Source organism: Nannobrachium achirus (genome assembly GCF_963921795.1).
Source record: "Nannobrachium achirus genome assembly, chromosome: 4".
NCBI lineage: Eukaryota > Metazoa > Chordata > Actinopteri > Myctophiformes > Myctophidae > Nannobrachium > Nannobrachium achirus.
The window spans coordinates 73,823,891-73,849,403 of NC_137813.1; the positions used below are offsets into that span (position 1 = coordinate 73,823,891).

Consider the following 25,513-nt stretch of genomic DNA (forward strand, 5'->3'; position numbering starts at 1 on the left):
TGCTCCTACAGCTATTGGCCTACAATCACGCGAATTGGATGGCAAATCACAACCTCCAAATCAGCAGATCTGTTGACTTTATTTTGTTTTAACCTTGTAGATCGGCTGATTAGTTGATTTTTCTTTTTTTATTTATCCAGGCCATGTTTTTTGCATGTGAACTGAATCTAACTGATGGCTTTGTTTGGTTTTCAGAAACACTACATTTCCCAGAATGCAGCAGCTAAGATGGCTGCTTGTTGGGTGTCGGCTGATTGAATCCACCTGAAGAACAGTTGAAGCAAAACACTGCTGGTTGCATGATGTAGAGAGGAGGATGTGTGCTGCTCTGTTAACCGGTAAGACTGTTTGCTTGTGTTTTGTATGGTCTCTTTTACTGTTTTACTGTGTTATTTTGGTCTATGGTTTACAGTGAGAATGTGTTTTATATTGCCAGGACTGTGCAGTTGTGGATTGCCTGTGTCCACTATTGTTTGGGAGTGTGGCCTCATCTTTCTTTAATGTAAGCATTTAACTAAAGAAATGTGACTATTATTGCGACTGTTAGGTTGCAGTTACTATCAAAACCTCCACCGGCTGGCAGTCTGTCCGTGTGACATCACACTTTTGCCCTACTCATATCTCTGCCATCGTTGCCCCTATCCATGCCAAACTTTGCACACACTCCTTGGAAGCCTGATTTCTCACATGGTCCTCCAGCGCCACCATGAGGCCGATTCTTGCAAAACATATTTTTGAACAACGCTCCTACAGATTTTGGCCTAAAATCACGCAAATTGATTGTCAAATCACAACCTCCGTCCCTGATTTCACACATGCCCCTCTCTAGCGCCACCATCAGACAGATTTTTGCAAAACACATTTTACAACACTGCTCCTACAGCTATTGGCCTACAATCACGCGAATTGGATGGCAAATCACAACCTCCAAATCAGCAGATCTGTTGACTTTATTTTGTTTTAACCTTGTAGATCGGCTGATTAGTTGATTTTTCTTTTTTTATTTATCCAGGCCATGTTTTTTGCATGTGAACTGAATCTAACTGATGGCTTTGTTTGGTTTTCAGAAACACTACATTTCCCAGAATGCAGCAGCTAAGATGGCTGCTTGTTGGGTGTCGGCTGATTGAATCCACCTGAAGAACAGTTGAAGCAAAACACTGCTGGTTGCATGATGTAGAGAGGAGGATGTGTGCTGCTCTGTTAACCGGTAAGACTGTTTGCTTGTGTTTTGTATGGTCTCTTTTACTGTTTTACTGTGTTATTTTGGTCTATGGTTTACAGTGAGAATGTGTTTTATATTGCCAGGACTGTGCAGTTGTGGATTGCCTGTGTCCACTATTGTTTGGGAGTGTGGCCTCATCTTTCTTTAATGTAAGCATTTAACTAAAGAAATGTGACTATTATTGCGACTGTTAGGTTGCAGTTACTATCAAAACCTCCACCGGCTGGCAGTCTGTCCGTGTGACATCACACTTTTGCCCTACTCATATCTCTGCCATCGTTGCCCCTATCCATGCCAAACTTTGCACACACTCCTTGGCAGCCTGATTTCTCACATGGTCCTCCAGCGCCACCATGAGGCCGATTCTTGCAAAACATATTTTTGAACAACGCTCCTACAGATTTTGGCCTAAAATCACGCAAATTGATTGTCAAATCACAACCTCCGTCTCTGATTTCTCACATGCCCCTCTTATAGCAGCACCATCAGACCGATTTTTGCAAAACACATTTTTCAACACTACAGATTTTTCCCTAAAAACACGCAAAGCGGTACACAGTATCTCAAGTCATTTCATCAACATGAATTTCCCATGTTACCTCCTGATTGGCTACGATTGCCTTCTAAAGTTTGTGTATGCGACCTGACGGTCACTTATCTCCCAATTAGGGAGTCTTACTGGTAATATGCATGTGCCAAAGGTGAACAAGGAAAGGGGTTGACATATATTCTGTAGTCCACGATTCCGTGTAACTACGTGGTAATCTGTCATATGTATTACTGTCATTGTTCTAGCAGCTACTGGTGGAGCCAGGGGCCTATGGTGCTAGTCCAATTTCATTCTCAATCAGTTTGATTTGTCAGCACCTGGCCGCAACACAGCTTCTCCGAGTCAGGCAATCCAAATGTTTTTGCTCTTAACCACCGAGCTCTGCTTCACTGTGTAGCTGGCTCTCGAAGGGACTCTTCCATCGAGCAGTAAGCAAAACTCCACTATGTTCTCCTGTCGCACATTTGCTCTGTATTTTGCCACATTGCTAATAGTGGTTCTATCTGTTCCCATTGTAGGCAAATTAGGAGCCGCATCTGAATCTTGGAAGAGAAATGGCATGTGTTAATGGAAGCAACGGCATACTGTGAAACATGTGTTTCGAATGTAACCCCTGTTTGTTAAGTTCTGGAAAGAAGCATATTTTGAGTTAAAAGCCCCGGTTTTGGGAAGAATTTATTTCATGTTTTAGGGGAACGCCCCCTTGAATAAAACAACGCTTATTGCGTTTTCACCTTGAGAACTGTTTCCGTGTGCTGGTTTGGGTTCAGACTTCACAATACTTAATGTTTAAAAACGTTGTTTAAAAACTTTATTTGAAGACGTTTACTACTTGAATTATTTGAAAACATTGTGATTTAAAAGACATGCCTGAAAATGGCTAGGTTGTTAACCCTCTGTTTTGAAGGTTTACAACCTGATGACCAACTCTTCAACAAAGACAACTAATGAAAAAGTTGGAAAATAAAGATATTGAGTTAAAACCTTCAGGAGTTCTTTGGAACTATTTTATGTCTGTTGCATATAGTCTTTTGCATACATGTCGTGTAGAGGTCAATTTGTGCTTTTACCAATAACTATGCCGATTAGTGTAAAATCGGCAGAGTCTCTGTCATTTATAGCGCCACCAGAAGGCCGAAAACACATTCTTCGATATTACTCCTTCAGATTTTATCCGATAATCACACAAATGGGTACGCAGTATCTCTACAGTGATGTAATCATGACGGATCTGTCCGATATCATATTCTATCTAATTGGCTAACATTGAATTCGAAGGTTTGCAGGATTGCTCCTTTTTGAACAAAATGTCTCAAACGCAGCCTGCTATTTGTGAGATTTTGCACACACATTCCCACTAGGCCAAGGAACAGATTCCACCCTTCTCACATTGGCCTGTTATAGCGCCACCAGCGGGTACATTTTTAGAAAAACACACACATGCAGCGTCCGATTGCCGTGAAAGGCCCAAGAACATGTGGTACCCTTTTCACTTTGGCCTATTATAGTCACCACTAGGCCAAAAAAAACCTACCTGACCTGCCTGAGTCCTGTTCGGAAGAACACTGCTTCTAGTTTTTCTTTGATGTCTTCTTTGCTTTCCCTTGATGCCTTTTTGCTTTCCTGCTTTTTATGCCTTGGCCACTTTATCGCTGCTTGCAGCTATATTTATTATTATTATTACCCCTATTATTAATCATTGGCATTTCACAATAGACCCCGTATTATACAAAATGTAATGCCTCATCTATTAATGCTCGTCAGGGTGGGGGGTCCCCAGTTAAAATATGATAATTTTGGGGTCGCAGCCTGAAAAGGTTGAGAACCACTGATATAGGCCGCTGTTTCCCAAACAGTGGGTCGGGACCCATTTGTGGGTCATGGACCAATTTATACGGGTCACGACCCGAGTAAAAATCCCATTTTATTTTCCTACATTAAGATATATATATATATATATATATATATATATATATATACATGTCACGGTTAGATAGAGAAACAGTCAGATCGAGAAACGGAGCACTCGTCGTGCAGCGCGGGGCGGAACAAGCGGTCGCTTTGAGCCACAACAACGTAGCGTCGGCAGGAATGATAACGCCTCAACCCACGGAGGTCCGGGTTAGGGTTAGGGTTAGGGTTAGGCATAGTTTTACTGAGGTTAAGGTTAGGGTTAGGGTTAGAGTAAGGCATAGTAAGCTAATGGCTAAAACACTGCCGAGCTAGACTAGTAAATAAAGAAAGAGAGTCGCAAACGACTCACGAGTGACGTCAGCGCCTATACTAGTGAATGGCTGTTGTCGCCATCTGGTGGTGATTGGTGTGTGGTGAACGACAAAATAAGCGCTCTTACCACGATCTGACTGAGTTACCCAAACTGACTGTAACATATATATATATATAATTAAAACAGTGAAAACTGAAAATAGACAATTTAAGGGGCAAACGTCTACTTTATCTTTTGGGTCTTGAGTTACAAAGTTTCAGAGAAACGGATGCGTTTCGGCCCGGCGTCCTTCGAGTTTTGAAACGTTGAGGAATCACCAGGGGCCATTCTAAGATGAAAGATTGGAGGCATGTTTTGAAATATAGACAATATAATCAAATACAATTATTATTGTGTGTGTGTGTGTGTGTGTGCGTGTGCGTGTGCGTGTGCGTGCGTGTGTGCTAAACCCTAAATCCCTAAACTTCTTTACCATTTTGAAAAACATTTTTTAAATAGTTCAAATAGCTGATCTACAACTTGCTGATCTACCGTATAAAGTAACAAACAATCAGGATTTGGCGGTGCCTGAGCAGCAAGCGGCATGCACAGGAGAAGCGGACCAGAGCATGATCTACAAGCGCTCACAACATGTCGATGTAGATTGGCTATTTTGAGTATTAAAAACAATATAATCAAAATAGTAACAATGCAAAGAAGTTTAGGGGTTTAGGATTTAGCATGGACGAAAATGGGGCCCTTAGTCTCAAAATATAATTGATTGTGGACTCCGATGCAACTAATCAGTGTTACGATTTTTTTCTCCAATTTTACATTACATAATTTTGTTCATGTGAAGACTATACAAAAATGACAAATCGTTTATATAGCTGTAGATCAGCTAGCTCAGCTTTTTGAACTATTTAAAAAATCTAAGGCGTAAACAGGATCATGTGGGGGTTTCAAGGGATAGCCGTTGCCGTTGCCATTCTCAGCTGTTTTTTTCACTCATAATGTACATTGTAATCTACATGTGAGCCTCTGGGCTACTTCTATTTGAAAATGTAATAAAAATATTTGAAAAGAAAGATTATACTAAGATCTCAATGGCAATTATTTTTGCCACTTCTAGTTTTCCCCCCTGAAATGACACCTCTCTCTGGTTCCGATTTAAACAATTTGCTTCTCAAAATAAATGGCAATTTAAAACTTGACTGAATTAAAGAATTCATTGTTTCCGTTAATCAATTCAAAATTAATGTAAAAATATAGCTGCAAGCAGCGATAAAGTGGCCAAGGCATAAAAAGCAGGAAAGCAAAAAGGCATCAAGGGAAAGCAAAGAAGACATCAAAGAAAAACTAGAAGCAGTGTTCTTCCGAACAGAACTCCGGCAGGTCAGGTAGGTTTTTTTGGCCTAGTGGTAATTTTGTTCAAAAAGGAGCAATCCTGCAAACCTTGGAATTCAATGTTAGCCAATTAGATAGAATATGATATCGGACAAATCCGTCATGATTACATCACTGTAGAGATACTGTGTGTACTGATTTGTGTGATTTTCTGATAAAATCTGAAGGAGTAATATCGAAGAATGTGTTTTCGGCCTTCTGGTGGCAGATGTGAAAAATGCAGGGCACAGGTTTTTCCTTGGCCTCTGGGAAGTGTGCATACAAAGTTTTACACTAATCGGGGGAGTTATAGGTAAAAGCACAAATTGACCTTTACACAACATGTATGCAAAATACTATATGCAACAGACATAAAATACTGCACTATTCACCCAGTTTGATACTGTACATAGTAAGCCTTGCCAAGCCATGAAGACCATATGACTCAGCCGAGCCATGAGTCTCACAGGGCAGGAGCCTATCTCCTGTTTATGTAGCATGAGGCAGCTTGATGTACAAGTACACCCCCTGGACATGACACTAGTATGTCGCAGGGACTTACCCCCCAATCCAACCCTTGATGCTGAGTGCCAAGCAGGAGGCACTGGGTCCCATTTTGTATAGTCTTTGGTATGACACGACCCGGGTTTGAACCCGGATCTCCCAGTCTCAGGGCAGACACTGAAACCACTAGGCCACTGAGCTGGTACATGATATCATTGCAATCCTTGGTCATCACAACATAGGTGTAGACATCACAGTTTGTATTATAATGCTTGGTTCAGGAGTTATGATGCAAACTACATTATTTAGTAATGGCGGATATTATTATTATTGGGAAGGCTCCATATCAGACATTGTTCAAGGATCCAAACTGTAAAGTCTACCAAATGTCATGATTTTAAGCTTATATCAACCCCAAGCGGGATTCGATCCAACGTTCTTCTGCATGAAAGGCACATGCCCTGACCACTACACTAGACAGCCACAGGATCTATTAACCATGTTTGTTTTTTTTTTTAAAAGAAAAAAAAAAAGTTCTATGTAGGCTGAGTGCCTTGATTTTATTGATTTTCTTTTTCTTCATATTTTGGAGGCTTGGGGTGAAATCAATCTGAGTAAATGTAATCTGAGTATTTCTGACATTTTCGAGTGATCATATTTTCTTGTGCACGTGACCCCATATTGGAGGCCATATTGGAGGCTCGGTCTAGCCGCCTGTGCCCTATAGACATATGCACTCTGCTTAAAGATATTGCACGCTCACGCATGCACGCACGCCACACAGCGAGAGAGCTGCAAGGCCCTTTCCATGGGCTGTGTTTATTATTTTTCCTTTATCTTGAGTTTTGCCTTTTGTTCCTGAGTTCTATTTTTGTCAAAGTTTATTTTTGCTATTTTTGAATTTTGGGTTTCATTGTAGGCTACAAAATTGCATGGAGGAGGCTGGATAAATGAAAATCTTAAAACACCCCTCTTAAGCTGTTTTTTAGAGCCTAGGCCATCAGCCAACTTCACACACTGGTTTAAAAATATTAGAATGCCCAATAAGCAACTATAGTATTTTTAGAGACACAAATTGCTTATTATAAGCAGACATGGCAAACAAGGTCCATTCAGAGCCCAGAGCCTAGAACGCCAACTACTGACACTTTAATGCAAGGACAACAGGAAACCAAATGATGTTTTTCAGGACAGCTTTTTCAGCCTCCGCCTCTTTCAGGATATGAACAGGATAACGGGGGCGGTGCCAGGAATAACATGAATATATAGAGATAAATACTGAATAAAAGTACAAGGGTATTGGCATCAACTTGAACATTTTTGAAAATAGCAGATCTACAAGCTCACAATGCAATGCAACGCATGAGCATTTACTGGAGTAGCCTAGAAGTAAGAGTATACAAGTGAAGTATAAAATACCTCAAAATTATACTAAGGATAGTATTTGAGTCAATGTACTCAGTTACTTTTACACCACTGGCATTGTAGACCCAGATGCTTGTGAAACATGATAAAGAAATAGTCATGCAATAGTTTGAATGTCAGTTTATTTACACAAAGATTTGCAATTGCAAAATATTATAGCAGCATTATTTTCTGTAAGTGGCTAGCAGAGTCAGACTTAAATTAACTCTCCTACTGCCAGATTATTTATTTATTTATTGGGTCTGGTGCCATCAAAAAGCGGCTTACCTTTGCGACGTTATAGTAGATAGATAGACACATTTCTTTTTTTTCTTTTTTTCTTTTTTTTATTGTGCAATAGTGCACTTTGGTCTGCCAGGCAGCAGAGGGCGGCATCATGCGAGAATGAATGTGAATGTGCCTGTTATGTGTTGCCGTAGATTCAGACCAGTCACTGGCTACAGAGCTCCGGGCCAGAGGAAATCAACAAGGAAGTGAAATTGTCTCCGTTGATGTAACGCATAATGGATTTTTTACACCATCACCGCGGAAAATGTGTTTACAGTACACGGCCGCGCGACCCCTCATCAGCTTACAGTCATCAGACGAACGAACGAACGAGCGCCGTATTGGCATCGAGGTTCTGTAAAAAATGGGGCGAGCGTTAACGTTCAAAGCGTGGGGAGAGTTAAACTAAACTTGAAATAGTTTTTATTGAAAAAAGTTGAAGTTTTCATTTGTCAACGGATCTGAGCTTCGTGTATCTATTCGGCATCTAGAGTGAATATTTTAACATAAATAGGCCCATTTACTTTTGGGATCCCTGGAACAAAATATTTTGAGATGGGGTCTGTAGCCAAATACCTTTTTTTTTCTTCCATAACTCACTTCAGTGCAGGTCCAACTAACTACCTTGTCTGTCCCTGTGGCCTCCTTTAAATAGAAGTGGACTGTACCACAGGACACAGCCCCAAGTAGCAACTCTACTTAAATACTTCCAAAATAACCCATTGCCTAAAATTAACCTATACACTAAAGATGCATTATTAAGTGTGCCTGCCATGCAACGCAATGGCAAAACACTTATTGTAATCCGCCATACTTATATACATACATACATACATAAGTAAGTAATGTCGCCACAAATTTCGGCACGTAATAACTGCCGCACGATTTACGCCACCGCCGCAATATATACATCAAAACGTGCGGCTCGGCCGGGAATGGGGTGCTATTACTTTTCTTTCCGATCCGCGTTACCATTGCGACGTAATTCGCAAAAAACGACGCCAAAAAGCCCCATTGACTTAGAATGGGGGAAATTTCGGCACGTAATAACTGCCGCACGATTTACGCCACCCCCCCAATATATACATCAAAATGTGCGGCTCGGCCGGGAATGGTGTGCTATTACTTTTCTTTCCGATCCGCGTTACCATGGCAACGTAATTCGTAAAAAACTATGCGCAAAAACCTCCATTGACTTTGAATGGGGGACTCCGAAAAAAAAACAGAAACTTGGGCGCCACATAACTCTGCCATACTTTTGCCTAGCAACGTGATTTAAACTTTAAAATGCACACACAACTTTGGTCTTTTTCCGGCCAATAGGGATGAGCTGTAATTGATTAAGCCCCGCCCCCTCTGTATTCCTATTGGCTGGGCTTTAAACAGCCACTACTCCAGTTCACAGCATGGTACCGTCTTGAAACTTGGTGTCTGGACTTAAACGGCCAATAGGGACTTAATACTTAAGCCCCGCCCCCTATTAAGCCCCGCCCCTATCTTCCTATTGGCTGAGCTTTCAACAGCTATATCTCCAGTTTGCAGCATGCTACCGTCTCGAAACTCGCTGTGTGTACTTACATGGCCAATAGGAATTATCTGTAATTGTTAAGCCCCGCCCCCTCTGCCTTCGTATTGGCTGGGCTTAAAACAGTCATGTCTCCACTTCTCAACACGTTACTGGTCTCAAACTCAGTGGGCGGTCCCACAGTCCCAACGGCTAACCGCTAATGCAAATGCTAATGCTAACACATGCTAATGCTAACAAATGCTAATGCTAAAAATGCTAATGCTAATGTTAACACATGCTAATGCTAACACATGCTAATGTTAACAAATGCTAATGCTAACGATAATACATGCTAATGTTAACACATGCTAATGCTAACAAATGCTAATGCTAACAAATGATAATGCTAATTCTAACACATGCTAATGCTAACAAATGCTAATGCTAACAAATGCTAATGCTAACACATGCTAATGCTAACAAATGCTAATGCTAATGCTAATAAAAAATTTAATGTTAAAGCTAATGATAAAAATGCTGATGTAAAAAATTCTAATAATGATGTTAATGCAATATGCTAACACCAACTGCTATACAAGGTTGCACACACTTAGCGAGCTGCAGGCACACTTAAAATTTCGTAGACATTTTCTTTTCTAGTTATTAAATTGTTTTTATTGGTTTTTCAATTTTACAGCTAAACACATACATGTCACAAAAAAGATGCGTTACTATTAAACAAATATAATTTGGGTGGAAACTCATTAACAATTTAAATAAACACATTACTCTGAAACCCTTGAAACCCCTTCTCCTTCACAGCACTTGGCATGTTCCTATTACTCGAGGAACAGCCCACAGCAGTCCAGGAGAGACCCAGGATAAGTGGCCACACCCATTATAACCACCACCCCAATCATTAAATAAACTGGCAGGCATAAACATTAAAATGCATTGGCTTGTAGTTTGGTCCACTAGCAATTTATACTTTCCCTCTACAAAGCATATGCTACACCTGTTGTTGCAGAAGAAGGTATTGGTTGGAGGAATAACATTGATGACAACATTAAATAAAACTCAAGAGACCAAACTGTATTGCGAGAGATTATATTGAAAAAGGAAAAGGAAAATAAAGCATGAATGCATACAGTTGATATTCAAATTTGATTCCCAAATATCAGTCCGGTCAAAGTTCTTGGTAGTCAAGTCAGTCAGAGTGTTCAATGTTTATAGGGCAAAGTGGAGATTGGGATTGAGAGAACTGGGGGGAATGTTTGTGTATGAGTTGCTGCCGCTGAGTTTCCTACCCATGACCATAGGTGAAACAGGACTGGGATCATACAGGGATTGTACAGGGCTGGCTTGCCATCATTCAGTTCAGTTGCTAGCCAAAAAACCTGGATTGGATACAGAGAAAAAGGCAAAATGAATATAAAATAAAATGAATACAAAATAACAAATTCAGTTAATCTGCCGATCTACCAGCTTAAAAAAATATTCTGCTAATCTGCTGATCTACAAGCCGTCTTTAAACTCAAAATACATCAATTCAATAATCAACTTAGCAGCTTACATACAAGCATTAAATTCAAAAATAAATATTTTTTACATTTAAATCCCAAAAAACATTACATTACAGAGCACATGGTCACTCACCAAGTCACAATGTTCCTCATTCACACAGCCAGTGTAGCGAGTGGATCAGGTAGGTATGGTATCTAAAAGTAAAATTATTGTATGGGTAAGTATAAATAATTAATGAATTAAACTGTCAGAATTTGGAATAGTTGTTGAAATAAATAAAGAGTACATACCTGCTGCCTGTAACACCTTCAGTGTTGTGCACCACACTGAGCAAGTTACTGCAGAAAGACTGGCTTTATACTGGGTGTGGTTTGATTGCCAATTGCTGGGCAGCTGTGTTTGGGTCTATTCTGCATTAGAGGTGGGATTTATGGCTCTTTGAAGTGAGACAGTACCATCGATCTGGCTCACTAAAAAGAGCCGTTCAAAAGACTGGCTCATTTGGCTCCTTGTATATTTATATATTTTTAAGAACAATTTGTTTAAACATGAATCCACAAGGTGGCACCACATTCCTCTGCTGACAGTTGAGATCACAATTTAGTATTTACCCTTTTCATAAAATGTGTGTGTAAATTAAGCTACCTTGACTTTTGTTATTCATAAAACACCTAAAAAAAACAAGCAGGCAACAATGAACTCGCTCCTCCACTTGTTCTTTCTCTCTCTCTCTCTCTCACTCACTCACTCACTGTACTCAGTCAGTACTCAGTGGAGTAGCAAGGAGATGTTGAATTGGGGGGAGGGGGTCTCCCCCCCAAATGAACGGCTCTCTACTGTGCGAACCGGATCCCATCGTTCACTTCAAAGAGCCGTTCAAAAGATTCGATTCGTTCGCGAACGTCCCAGCTCTATTCTGCATCTAGCCTAAGGCCCAGATCATGGGAAACCCCTACTCACGTCAGGGTGGGGGGTCCCCAGTTCAAATATGATTCTTTTTGGTTTCAGTGATATTTGGACTTACCCTCTACAGTATTTCATCATGAAAATGTGACTTTGCACGTATGTTTTAGAGGCAGAAGAATAATTTGCATAAAACCGCAATATGCATTGAATTATTAAAAAAGCATGTTTCAATTGACAATGACAGATCTTTAGATATTGGTCCAAAGTTCATGTAAAAAAAGTTCTGTGCACGTGACGCGAAAAATCCGGAATAAAAGCGGGTTTAAGCGTTTTACGAACTGCTCAAAATGGCGGAAAATCTAAGGGCGGAGCTTACTTAACAAAGACACAGATGTCTTCCGCTTGAGTCAAGGCACGCGTGTAAGCAAGTTGCACGTCTTCAAACGAAACGAGGCATGACTTATGCCCCTTTAAAGTTTGAGTTTTCAAACGCTTCGTATAGCGCCCCCCTTGGCCAATTGGAATAAGATTGCTTTCAGTGATATTTGGACTAACCCTCTACATATTTGCCAAATGCCATGAACGTGTCACTTTGCATGTATGATTTAGAGGCAGAAGAATAATTTGCATAAAACTGCATTATACAGTGAATTATTAAAAAATAATGTTTCGCTTTAAAGAAAATCCGGCCGCTGTGTGATGACCGTATTGGTCCAAAGTTCATGTAAAAAAAGTTTTGCGCACGTTATGCGAAAATCCCAGGAGGAGATAGATTTTGACTGTTTTTCATATAATTCAAAATTGTGGGAGAGGTAAAGGTCAGAGGTCAAAAGTCAGAGCGTAAAAGTTGTTCGGCATGAGGAGACGCATAAGTGTATACTGGTTTTCCTGAAACAGAGCATGAGCTTTACCTGTTCAAAGTTGGCATTTTTTAAAGGCTTCCTACAGCGCCACCCTTTGGCCGATTGTTGCGAGCTTCGCGTTTTAGCCGTTTGGCATAGTCCTCTGCCATACTGCCGAGTTTCGTAAAAAGCGACTGCACGGTCTAGCCGCTAGAGAAAAAGTGGCGGAAGAATAATAATAGTGCTGAAGTCCAATATCAATAAGTGGCCATTTGGCCACTTCGTGGCCTTGGCCACTAAATATCAACAAAACATGTTGATATATACATTTTGATTGGATGCTGTAATTCTTTTGATCTGTTACAGAGGATTAAATTACTAAGCCGTTTTTTTCTTTTTTTCTTTGAAATTATATTTTATTATTATTTTAAGTGTTTAAAAAGGATGTACATTACCATTCACTTAGTCAGGGGACTTGATTACTTCATAGACATCTGTGTTGGCTTCTTCTTCTTCTTTCGTGTATCATCATCCTTGATGATTGGTTGACGACATTTTACTTCACAAGATTTCTTGTTACTTAGGGGAGGCCATGGGGCTGGCTGTGGGGCCATGGGGTTGGCTAAAGGTAAATAATAAGCATTTCAATTTAATTAATTCCATTAATTTATATTAAAAATAACCAGATGTCAGAAATGTTCTTGACCGATGTGATTGGTTTAAAGACAGACCATGCTGTAGTGGGCAGTACACATGATCAGTAACTCCACTTTGATTGGTCCTCTGGTCTGCAGCTGAGCCCTGATTGGTGTCCTCATACTCAATGGGCCTCTTATTAAAATAAAATAAACATTTATCAGAAATGGCGTAATCAAGATGTAATCTACTGCTGTCATGCATGTTGATGAATAGACAGAGTATTGTACTTACGTGATATAATCTGGATCTGTAAATTAAAAACAATACGTTATACATATTATTTGATATCAAATAAAAACATATATTAAAGTTATTTGTCAGTATGTTTTCTTCATGTTAAAACAATCGGACACTTTGGCAGAGGAATGTTTTGGTTGTTTAACTACCTTGTCATGGAGAAACTAGTCCAATTAGGGAGATTGCTGCATCACACAGGTGATAAGAAATGAACTAGCCTGGGAACGATGCAAATTGGGAGCGATGCAAATAAGGAATGCATGTCCTGCTGTTATATGCAATACTCGTTATACCCATTGGGTGGTTCTGGAAAGTCTTTGTGCAATCACAAACATCTGGGGGGTAGTCTTCATACCCAATCCAATGACACCTGGTACTTTCAAAAACGAATAAGAAATACATTTGAGCTGATCCGATTATTTTTCATTGACATCAGCAAAAATCTTGGGCTGCCAGCATTAACAGCCAATAGCCACTTTTCCTTGGTAAATTCTAGTCTGCAAGAGCTTATGATTTGTTGTCATATCTCAAGAACTGTGTGACCATTGGTCATATAACTTGGTGTTCTGTGTTCAGATAACCGAGGCCGTTCCAATGGCACCATGAACTGTACCATAACAAAAAATAAAAATAAAATAAATAAAATTGTAGATCTGCTGCTTTTGTGGACAAACAACCGGCCATATCTTGAGTTGAGAACGTAACTGTGCCTTGTATCTTGCATTGCTGGATTCAGCATTCAGATGCCTTTCCAATTTGTATTTTACTCTTTCATAGGAACAGAGGGGGTTTGTTTTTCATTTGTGTGTGTATGCGTGTGTGTGTGTGTGTGTGTGTGTGTGTGTGTGTGTGTGTGTGTGTGTGTGCGCGTGCGTGTGTGCGTGCGTGCGTGCGTGCCAAATACAAATATTAATATCAATAATTCAACGTTAAGACAACCCGGTTCGAGAGTGGTGTCTTTGGATCGGTCTCGGTGAGACGGACGCAATGGCACCTTCCTGGTTTACGTAGGACTAAGGGAATCAGAGAAAGGCAATGGGGAGGTTCTCAAAGAAATATACAGCAAATGTGCTGGGGAATTTGTTGGTTGAAAAACTGAAACTAAAATAATCATAAAAAAAATCTAAATATGGGCCGAAAAATTTCCTTTACTCAGGGGAGTAAGGTGCACCCAGCTGTGCATTGAATTTGAATGATAATATTGATGAATATATTCAATATTAATATATTAACTCATTGACTGCGCCGCCACGAGTTTCCCGAGTTATTTCCATTGTCTGAGGCTGCGTCGCCCGAGTTTCACGAGTTGGGGCTGTTTTCAAGGTTTAAGCAAAAGTACACTTTCCCCTAGCCTGTTACAAAATGTCATGTTTCTATGATAAAAGGGTGGTTAAAAATCACACATCAAAGTCAGCTTGTTTGAAAACAAAGGAGAAATCGACCTCCCCAGTCCCCATGACCCAAAGTGAACTCATTTATCAGGACACGGCTTCAGTTCTGCCGACACAGTGCGGCGCGGCCGCAGCAGTGGTGAAACAAAACTAGCAGATCTTCAAGCAGACCATTCTGCATGAATCAAAAACATTTTCACTTGAAAAGCTGTGACCTGCTGCACTGGGTCACCCTAACTCTAACCCACACACAGCTCCATACCCACACAAAAAAGTTCAAAGTTTCTACAACAAAAGTTTACCAAAACGGTAAGACCCAGCAAGAAAACAATGGCTACATCAGAGCCTCGTAGCAACCGCCCGGCCTCTCAGGCCTCTCTATACCAAAACAAGCCAACACAAACACATCAACAACACAGCAACACCTCCCAGATGAAAGCATTGACAAATCAACACTCAAAGTGTTATAAAGGTTTCAACATAAACTTACCTCAGTGTGATGAGGAGAGCGTTGGTGTAACACACACACACACACACACACACAGAGAGACAGATAAGTCCAGTGCCGTTTAGTGTCAGTAGATCAGTAATCCTATAGTTTCATTCGTGTAGTTTTCTTTTTCTGTTTGTGAGCGGGTTTCATGCCCTCACCGCGGCACAGCAAGCGCCCGACGGCTAGCCATGGTTCGCCGGTCGCCTCTGATTCTGGTTCCCGTCGCGAACCAGCCCGATCCCTGGACGCGGGCGAGGGGCTAGTGGGCCTCCATCGAACCCCGGTCCTGGTCAGATCACCATGGATGTCTTTCTAATCGCCAATTTGCCCCGTCCGGAGACGGATACGGAGTACGAGACGGATGAGGCGGCGCCGCCGTCCCAACAACACACACCGCGGGCAGACATGGCTCCACTGCCCGCACTCCTCACGCCGGAATCGGTGGCTTGCGTGAGGCCACGCGAAGAACGCTCTGCCATGCCCATGTCGCCGAGAGATAACATCGAGACGCTCTCCCAGTCCCAGAGTGAGATGTATGTATTATCCATATCATTGATCCATTCAAAAACAGCAGATAGCAGTCAGTGCAAGTTCACAGCGCATCACTTTGTAGCCTACTTTCCTGACTAACTAACTTTCGCTAAATTATTCACTCGATCAAATGATGTGTACACTGTACAGGTCCGTGTCCGATGCAGATGATGTCATCGGCAGCACTGATGATTGTCAGAGCAGTATAATCAGAGAGTGGTGTCACCGCGGGGTCAGAAACAGCGCTGGTCACGTGGTTCATTGTCACTTTACACCTCATAGACTTCAATGCATTTTGTAAACTTCCGGTTGGCCGTTTATCACTATACGCCAATAGATGTGTGCGTAGAAGACCTGGCCCCATGAAGTGAACGGGAGTGACGCAACTCTCCATTCTAGGGCTCTGATGATTGTGAGTGGCACCCCCGGAGAGCAACACGCAACCGCAAAGACGACCCTTTCTATGCGCGTAAGTTGTGCACATGCAGCACACATTGCGCGCGCGTGCACACACACACACACACACACACACACACACACACACACACACACACACACACACACACACACACACACACAGTATATTCTGTATAATGTATTTATTTATTTAGATGAGTAACTAATCGCTCTGGGTCTACTAAATGCCTAAAACATTTCCCATGTCAATATGTTCAAAATAAAACAGCATAATGGCAAATATAAATGTATTTTTCTGTTCAAGTTATTCTAGTCAAGGTATTGATGTTTTGTCATTACCCATAACAGTAAAATACATATTCCCATTTTCACCATGCAGTACCCCTGCATACCCATAGTACACATACACCCACAGCAAACCTTTATGTATCTCATATAGCATTGATGCTTTTCACACACACACACACACACACACACACACACACACACACACACACACACACACACACACACACACACACACACACACATGGAAACAGAACTTTTCATTCAATTTGAGGAGTAAATAATGTATTTTATTTTGGTATGCGTTTTCAGAAGCTGATCAAGGAAGTGCTTCTCTGTCAGGCACTGGGACACAGAGACCTTCAAGCAAAGGAACAGGCAAAGGTAAGATAAAAATAATGATATTTTATATATATATATATATATATATATGTGTGTGTATATATGTGTATATAAATATATATATATATATATATATATATGTGTGTATATATATATATATATATATATATATATATATATATATATATATATATATGTGTGTGTGTGTGTGTGTGTGTGTGTGTGTGTGTGTGTGTGTGTGTATATATATATATATATATATATATGTGTGTGTGTGTGTGTGTGTGTATATAGGAGCTCCTGAGCTTCACCGAAGCCATTGTCGAAGCCTGGTGCACCCCGCGACCCACCCAACCCCTCTGGCCCGATCCTCGGAGTGTGAGGAGGTCAGCCCATGTCCCTGAGAAGATACCGCCCAGACCACGAAGGAGAAACCCTACAAGGGTCTGCTACATCTGCAGCAAAATACATAAGAAAAGGAGTGAGACCTCATTCTACTGCCCTCTGTGTCTTGTGCCTTTGCACAGGAGGCTTTGTTTCGAACGGTACCACGCAGAGATTGACTATGAGCATGCAAGCGGTGCTCGACGTCGACGATAGACAGACACATTTTGATGACATGAGTGTAGACATACTGTGTACCGATTTGTGTGATTTTAGGGCAAATTCTGTAGGAGCAGTGTCCAAAAATGTGTTTGAAAAAATCGGCCTGATGGTGGCGCTATATGGGACAGATCCATTTTGATGACATGAGTGTAGACATACTGTGTAGCGATTTGCGTGATTTTAGGGCAAAATCTGTAGGAGTAGTGTCCAAAAATGTGTTTTGAAAAATCGGCCTGAAGGTGGCGCTAAATGGGACATATCCATGTTGATGAGATGAGTGTAGACATACTGTGTACCGATTTGCGTGATTTGAGGGCAAATATTGTAGGAGCAGTGTCCAAAAATGTGTTTTGCAAGAATCGGCCTCATGGTGGCGCTAGAAGAGGGGCATGTGAGAATTGATGGGTGGAGGTTGTAGGTTGGCAGGCAAGGAGTGTGTGTGCGAAATTTGGCATGGATCGGGGCAACGGTTGCGGAGATACGATGTGACGTGCAAAAGTGTGACGTGTGACGGACGGACAGACAATGTGCCCATTACACTGTAAGAAAATATTGTTTTTGTTTCAAATCATAAAGTAAGCATCTGATGTAATAAATAAAGAGCTGTGATTAAAAAAAAATGAGTTGTTTGCTTGAAAAGAGACCATTCACAAAAACTTCTTTTTCTCCAGTTGTTATTCTGAGAGGGCTTGGTTTTGGTGAAACAAGGGTTTTCAAATGGCTATAACTAAAGAAGTGTACATGATAAAAACATAATTATTTTTTCTGTGGAAACTAGAAGTTATCCTCTTTCATCTGGGCCATGGCATGACATAGTCATCATTAGACAGAATTAAAAAAAAAATGGTAAACATGGTAAAAAATCAAGAAATGCTTGGCAACCTAGCTTGATAGTTCACTTTTAATGGTGGCAGTCAATGAGTTAAAAAATAAGATGTTTGTGAAAAAGTGAAAAAATGTGAACAAGGGCGCTGCGACGTTGAGGAAGTGACGGCTAAGACGTCCTCGGAATTCCGAACGCAATGGTGTGCCATTCAAGGACGCCGGACGCACCATTCGGCCGGTATCGCACATTCCCCACCGAAAAAAAAATATGAAAGAATAGCATTTATGCTGAATTTTTAATAACTTCCCGGAAAAAATCTTCCATACAAAAATGTTATTTGCATTATGATCACGTCGTCGAAATACATATGTGGCGGAGAGAGTCGCAGCCCCAGCCTGAAGCCTCAAAAGTCTAGTATCTGCTCTCATTCCATAGGGATATACCTTTGGAGTAATGGTTAAGATATTGGACTTTCGGCTTCCGGGTTATGCAGAGTGAGGAGTAGACGTGTTTCTCATCTGCTCCCTCTTATTTCACCTATAAACCTTCAAATTCTCACTATTCTCCCCCAAGGGATGTGATTTTGTATCAAACAAAGTACACTATTAAGTTTGACTACAAATTATGGCCACGAGAAACCAGGCCAAACTGTCAAAAAAAGACGTTGTACAAAAAGACGCTGCCGCGGCCGCCGACGCCACTGACACGCTGGACATGGAGGCCCTCACTAGCTTGCTGGAGGAACATCGTAAGTCTCTTGAAGCCTCATTTAATGGGAGGCTTGACACATTGGAGTCCAAACTGGATGCTGTACACGCTGCTGTTACCGACCACGGGGTCCGTATCGAGTCTCTGGAATCTAACGCGAACTTGGTTAGTGACCGCATCACCTCCTTGGAGGTTACATGTGCAGAGCTAGCCGAGGCCAATGCTAAGCTACGTGCTAAAGCCTCGGACCTCGAGTCCCGCAGTCGCCGCTGGAACGTGCGAGTAGTTGGGCTGGGTGAAACGGTGGGCTCCGGCTCCAACCCGACTACCTTTTTCTCCAGTTTCCTAGTCAAAGTACTGGGTGATCAGATCCTACCTACCCCACCCGAGCTGGAGCTAGCCCACAGAGCATTAGCACCCAGGCCTGATGCTAACGACAAACCACGGCATGTTCTCATCCGCTTCCACAAGCTGCAAGTCAAAGAAACGGTTGTACGAGAGGCACGCAAGAGAAGAGCTGATCTACAGTACGAGGGTAAAAGAATCGCCATCTATGAAGACTACCCGCCGGAGGTTATGGAGCAACGCCGCTGCTACAAAGATGTCATGGCCGAGTTGTACAAGCTGGGCCGCAAACCATCTCTCCGTTACCCATCCAGATTGATAATAACGGAAGAAAACGGCGCCAAGGTTCGGCTTTCAACTGTCGGAGAGGCCAAAACATACATCTCAACTAACCGCAAGTAGTGGGTGCTTTCACTGTAATTTAATTTGTTTACTGGGGGACAATGGACGTGAATCTGTGTTTGTTACTTGACTGAGTTTTAACGATGCTAACGGATTAGCATGCTAACACAGATGCTAGCTGTTGTGGTGGAGGCTTGATTTGCCGCACCGCCCAGCTGGCTTTAGCTGGACGCTAACTGACTTTGCTAGGGGAACTGGATATCCACTACGTCATCGTCCTATCCTTGTTTTTTTATTTTTTTATCCTCGCTTCATTGTTTCATGCGTCATCGTACATTCCCCCTTCTACAAGACTTTCTTTACGTGTGCACAAACACGGATACTCAGACAGTTTTGTTTGTTCATTCTTCCTCCCCTGATATATTTGTTTTAAATTATTGTACGTTTTTGATTTACTTGCTGTTTCTACCACTGAACGCACTGTGTGTTTGGCTCGGAGTTGTTAACGCTATATCATTTTGTGCTTGTAAATGTTGGCAATATTGGTTCGCGGCCGGTCGGCGGCTCATGGTGGGATTCAGTGGCGGCCGCTCCGCCGTCCCGTTCCGCGTCGCTTTCGCGCCGCGGTGTGGGTTCGGTGGGGGGGCCGTTGTGGGTCCCCTATACTATGAGGCTTTGTGTGTTTTGGGCGAGTACTTACTCTAGTTGATAAAGCCCACAGTGGTCTGTTAATATACTTTGTAACTCTGTATTTCGAAATGTTGGCAAAACGGGCTCGTGGCCTGTCAATGGTTCGTGGTGGGATGGCTGTCGGTCTCCCTACTGTCTCGTTCCGTGTCGCTCCTGCGCCGCGGTGTGAGTTCGGTGGGGGGGACGACAGTAATCCCCTGTACTACGAAGCTTTATATACTAAGGGCAAGAATTGAATCTAGTTAATTATTTGATCACTGCTTCTTTTTTGCTACTAATTTGTGGCTCATTGGGGTCTGGCACTGTTTGGCCCTTTCTTTTTATTTACATGTCGCCTTGTCCCGTGCAGTAGAGTTTTTTTTTTACTCCCTCCCCCCCCCCCCTTTTTTTATTACTATTATTATTACTTTGCTTTACTTTTTATGTATATATGTACATTTGTTTTATATATAGGCTTACTCCAGGTATACTGTACTATATTTTTAAAAGATGTCAAACCATTTCTATCTTTATACTGTACATATAACTGGGTTCAATAAGGGTCTATTGTGACTGCCTGTGTATGTGTATACATATGTGTGTATATATTTATATATATATATAATTTTTTTTGCTTTACTTTTCTTACTTTCTACACTATTTAAATTGGGATGCTTGCCTAACGGCCCTGTTCCACGTCATATTTGCCGTGGTGCAGGGCTGCGAATCGAGCTACCTTTAGGTTATAATTAGTTACCGTTATGTCAATATGGGCAGTACTTCATTACTAAATGGGACTTATAGGCTTGTGGCGGGTTGCTCAATTTGGGCTCTGTTGCGGGCTTGTAGATCTCTCCTTTTCTATAAAATATATATACCGGTATATATTTTTTGTTCACTTTGATTTATGTAGAATGTTTAGCCATCCCCCTTTTTCTTCTAAATGTTTTTTGTTTTTTATTCCACTTAGCCAGCCCCATCTGGAAATTAGAATGCTACACTTACCACAGCCCCCCTTTTTTCTGAACAGTCTCTGTAAACTGGCATGTGACTTTATAGGGCTCAACTCTATGTAGGTTATATCTATGGGTACATATATATATATATATATATATTTTTCTTTCTCATTATCATTTTTTCTATTTTGTCGATTGTCTTTGATATTTTTGTAGTCTTTGACTGTTGTTTATAAATCTTTAAACACTAATGGTCTTTTCAGAGGTTTGAACACATATTAATGTTAAGCTGTTAAGGCCAAGTTCTCTGTATTGCTCTATTTTCATTCATCATAATACCTTGTGTTCATACGTAGCTGAAAACGTTCTACTTAACTTTCTGATATTAGATTGGGGGCTGGCTATATATTGTATACATTACATTGGCTTGATTTATTTTTTATCTCATTGTTTCTGGGTTTTCCTTTTTTTTTTTTTCTTCTTTTTGCGGTATACTGTCGACACGTTTTAATGGGCTTAGGTTTTTCATTTCTTTTCTTAATTAATTTTCTTTTTACTTCAATGCCTTGGGGCTTAATGTGAGGTTTCGTTGGTTATTTATTACTTTATTTACTGCAGAGGGAACGGAAGTTTAGTTGACTAGGTCTGACTAGGTTCAGGTTAGTCCGTATCCAGAGTGGTACATATGTCAAGTGTTCCCAGCAGGATGTTTTTTCTTTTTCTTTTTATTTGTACGTGTGTGTGTATGTGTGTGTGTGCGTGTGCGTGTCCCCCCCCCCCTCCCGTCCCCTTCCCTCTCTGCTCAGATGCCGATGCCACATAAGGGCTGTCGCTGATGGTTGGTAGGAACATAAATTTCATTTCCTGGAACGTTAAAGGGATGAATATCCCCACCAAAGCTGGTAAGGTACTCTCTCACCTGCAACAGTTAAAAGGTGACGTTTGTTTCCTACAGGAAACGCACCTTCGTACAAAAGAGGTACCCCGCATTAAAAAACCATGGATGGGCCATTTGTTCCATTCCAGATATTCCGAAAGGGCAAGGGGAGCAGCGATAATTATACATCGGGATGTCGTTTTCGAGCTAAACATGACAGTGTCTGATCCTAACGGCAGGTACATTATAGTGTCGGGTAAATTACAGAATAGTCCAGTGGTCCTGGCCTCAATATACGCTCCAACTTGGGACGACGACAAATTTATTTCCAAGTTTTTTGCCTCCATACCAAATTTAAACGATCACCAAGTCATAATTGGAGGGGATTGGAACCTGGTTCAGGACTTGGGTCTTGATAGATCGTCCGCTAATCAATCCACTTTATCTAAAGCATCCAGGGCCGTAAAATTTCACGCTGATCAACTCGGACTGATAGATCCCTGGAGGACTAGGTTTCCCTCTAATAAAGTATTTTCCTTCTTTTCTCATGTCCACCACACTTACTCCCGCATAGACTTCTTTTTACTTGACAATAAACTACTGCATAATGTTATCTCCTGTGACTATCATAGTATAGTTATTTCTGACCATGCTCCCACTTCCATGGTACTTAATTTCCCACAAGGCAGGCCTCCCTCTAGATCCTGGAAGTTCTCCTCTCACCTGCTCTCTGAGCCTACATTTAAAGATTTTCTTGAATTACAAATAAAAATGTTCTTTGAGATTAACGACATTCCAGAAACGTGCAGCAGTATACTATGGGAATCCTTTAAAGCCTATCTCCGCGGGCAGATTATCTCCTTTGTTTCTCATTTTAAAAGAACAGAACAAGCCAAATTGACCTCTTTATCAACTAAAATACGGGACCTAGACGCCCAATACTCGATTAACCCCTCCCCCACACTATATACAACACGAGTACAACTTCAATCTGAATTTGATTTGTTATCTACCACTATTGTCGAGAGGCAGCTTTTACAGACCAGACAGCGTTATTTTGAGCATGGAGACAAGGCAGGCAAGTTGCTCGCATATCAGGCTCGGGCAGCGGGTGCTTCCAGACTGGTCCCGAGAATACGGTCGGCTGCGGGGGAGATTGTGACTGACCCTACGGACATCAGTAATATTTTTTCTGAATATTATTCCAGTTTATATACCTCAGAATCCAACATACATGACTGGGACGTTCCTAACCCATTGGATACTCTGACTTATCCACAAGTTGAGGAGGGCCTCGGGGCTACCCTCGGAGCTCCTCTAACTGTTCTCGAAGTTACCGAAGCCATAAAATCTTTACAAAGCGGCAAATCTCCGGGGCCTGACGGCTACACCACAGATTTTTTTAAAGCATTCAATGATGCTTTGGCTCCGATCCTAGTGCGTGTATTCAATGACGCCTTTGAGAAAGGCCAACTCCCGCCCTCTCTGTCAGAAGCTTCAATCTCTATACTATTAAAGAAGGATAAGGACCCGCTCTCATGTAGTAGTTACAGACCGATATCTCTTTTAAATGTAGACTTTAAAATCATGGCCAAGGCATTAGCAAATCGTCTTCAACGAATAATGCCTGATATTATTGATCCCGATCAGACTGGCTTTATTACAGGTAGACATTCGTTTTTCAATACGAGAAGATTGTTTAATATACTCTACTCCCCTGCCTCAAATTCCCCTGAAATAGTTCTCTCGCTTGATGCGGAGAAAGCGTTCGACCGCGTCGAATGGGGCTACTTATTTTATGTACTTAATAAATTTGGTTTCCCCCCTGACTTTATAAAATGGGTGCAGCTCATGTACACATCTCCAGTATCCTCTGTTAATGTCAATGGTGTGAAGTCCGGTCAGTTCTCTCTCTTCCGTGGGAATAGACAGGGATGCCCAATGTCTCCGTCCTTATTTGCGCTCGCCATTGAGCCTTTGGCTTTGTGGTTACGCGCAGAGGAGGGCTTTAGGGGGATTTCACGTTTTGGTACAGAGCATAAGCTCTCCCTTTATGCGGACGACCTTTTACTATATGTCTCTAACCCAGCGGCATCTCTTCCTATTATTCTGCGTATCATAGAACAATTTAAGACTTTTTCGGGTTATAAACTTAATCTTCAAAAAAGCGAATACATGTCTGTTAATGCCTCTGCTGATGCACTCCCCCAATCTCTCTTCCCTTTTAAGAAAGTCACAGAGGGGTTTAAGTATCTGGGAATCTTCGTAACTAAGACATTTGCTGGTCTCTTTGCAAAGAACTTCGGCCCATTAGTTGATAAAAGTAAGGAAGAGTTGGCTCGGTGGTCATCTCTACCTCTTTCTCTGTTGGGACGGGTTAATTTGATTAAGATGGTCATACTTCCCCGATTCTTATATCCATTTCAACATGTCCCAGTTTTCATAAATAAATCTTTTTTTACTAAGCTTGACCAGATTATAAGATCCTTCCTATGGAGTAATAAGCGAGCACGCATCAAGTTACAGATCCTTCAGCTTTCTAGGTCAGAGGGAGGGCTATCGCTTCCCAATTTTCGTTTTTACTATTGGTCCTCCAACATAAACAAATTTCTATTTTGGAACACCACTCTACCTGAGGGCTCCCCGCCCCTATGGGCTCAGATGGAGGCATCGTCCTCAAGCTCCTCGCTCTGGTCAGTGGTTAGCTCTCAGTTGCCAACTCAGGTTAAGAAGGTCTCCAAAAACCCGATAGTCATAAATTCCCTGAAAATTTGGTCTCAGTTCAGGAAACAATTTGGCCTCCACATGACATCTAGACTAGCCCCAGTACACTGTAACCATCTATTTCTTCCGTCATGCACTGACCCAGCCTTTAAGATCTGGTCTAATAGGGGCTTACGAACTATCAACGACCTTTACACTAATGGTATTTTTTCCTCATTCGCAGAACTAATAACTAACTTCAATCTTCCTAATTCCCATTTATTTCGTTACTTCCAAATTAGGAATTTCATTAGACATAAATACCCCCAGTTTCCTAACCGCCCACCGGCAACCGCGTTTGATTCACTCTTGGCGCTTGATTCTGGTCAAAAAAGGCTAATTTCGATTATATACGATGACCTCTTAAAATTCAATTATACTCGTCTTGACTCCTTAAGGGCTGCTTGGGACCAGGACCTCGGGATTACTATGTCTGATGAGCAATGGGATGAGATTTTAGACTCAGTACATACTTCTTCTATTTGTGCACGACATAGACTTTTGCAATGCAAGATCCTACACAGAGTCCACTACACAAATGCAAAACTAGCCAGGATATATCCTGAGAGGTCTGATGCATGTAATAGATGCAAACAGTCGCCTGCAGATTACATGCATATGTTTTGGTCCTGCCCCAAATTGTCAGGGTTTTGGACAGCAATATTTAATACCTTGGGAAGGGCA

General features: G+C 41.5%; 1 long non-coding RNA gene across 1 annotated transcript; it reads left to right on the forward strand.

Moving 5' to 3' along the window:
* The first annotated feature begins 222 nt into the window (after positions 1-222).
* On the forward strand, positions 223-2,408 carry LOC308283236. Its single transcript, XR_013961910.1, has 4 exons — positions 223-338; positions 1,068-1,210; positions 2,021-2,203; positions 2,294-2,408. It is a non-coding gene; the product is annotated as an uncharacterized lncRNA (long non-coding RNA).
* Positions 2,409-25,513: the final 23,105 nt, after the last annotated feature.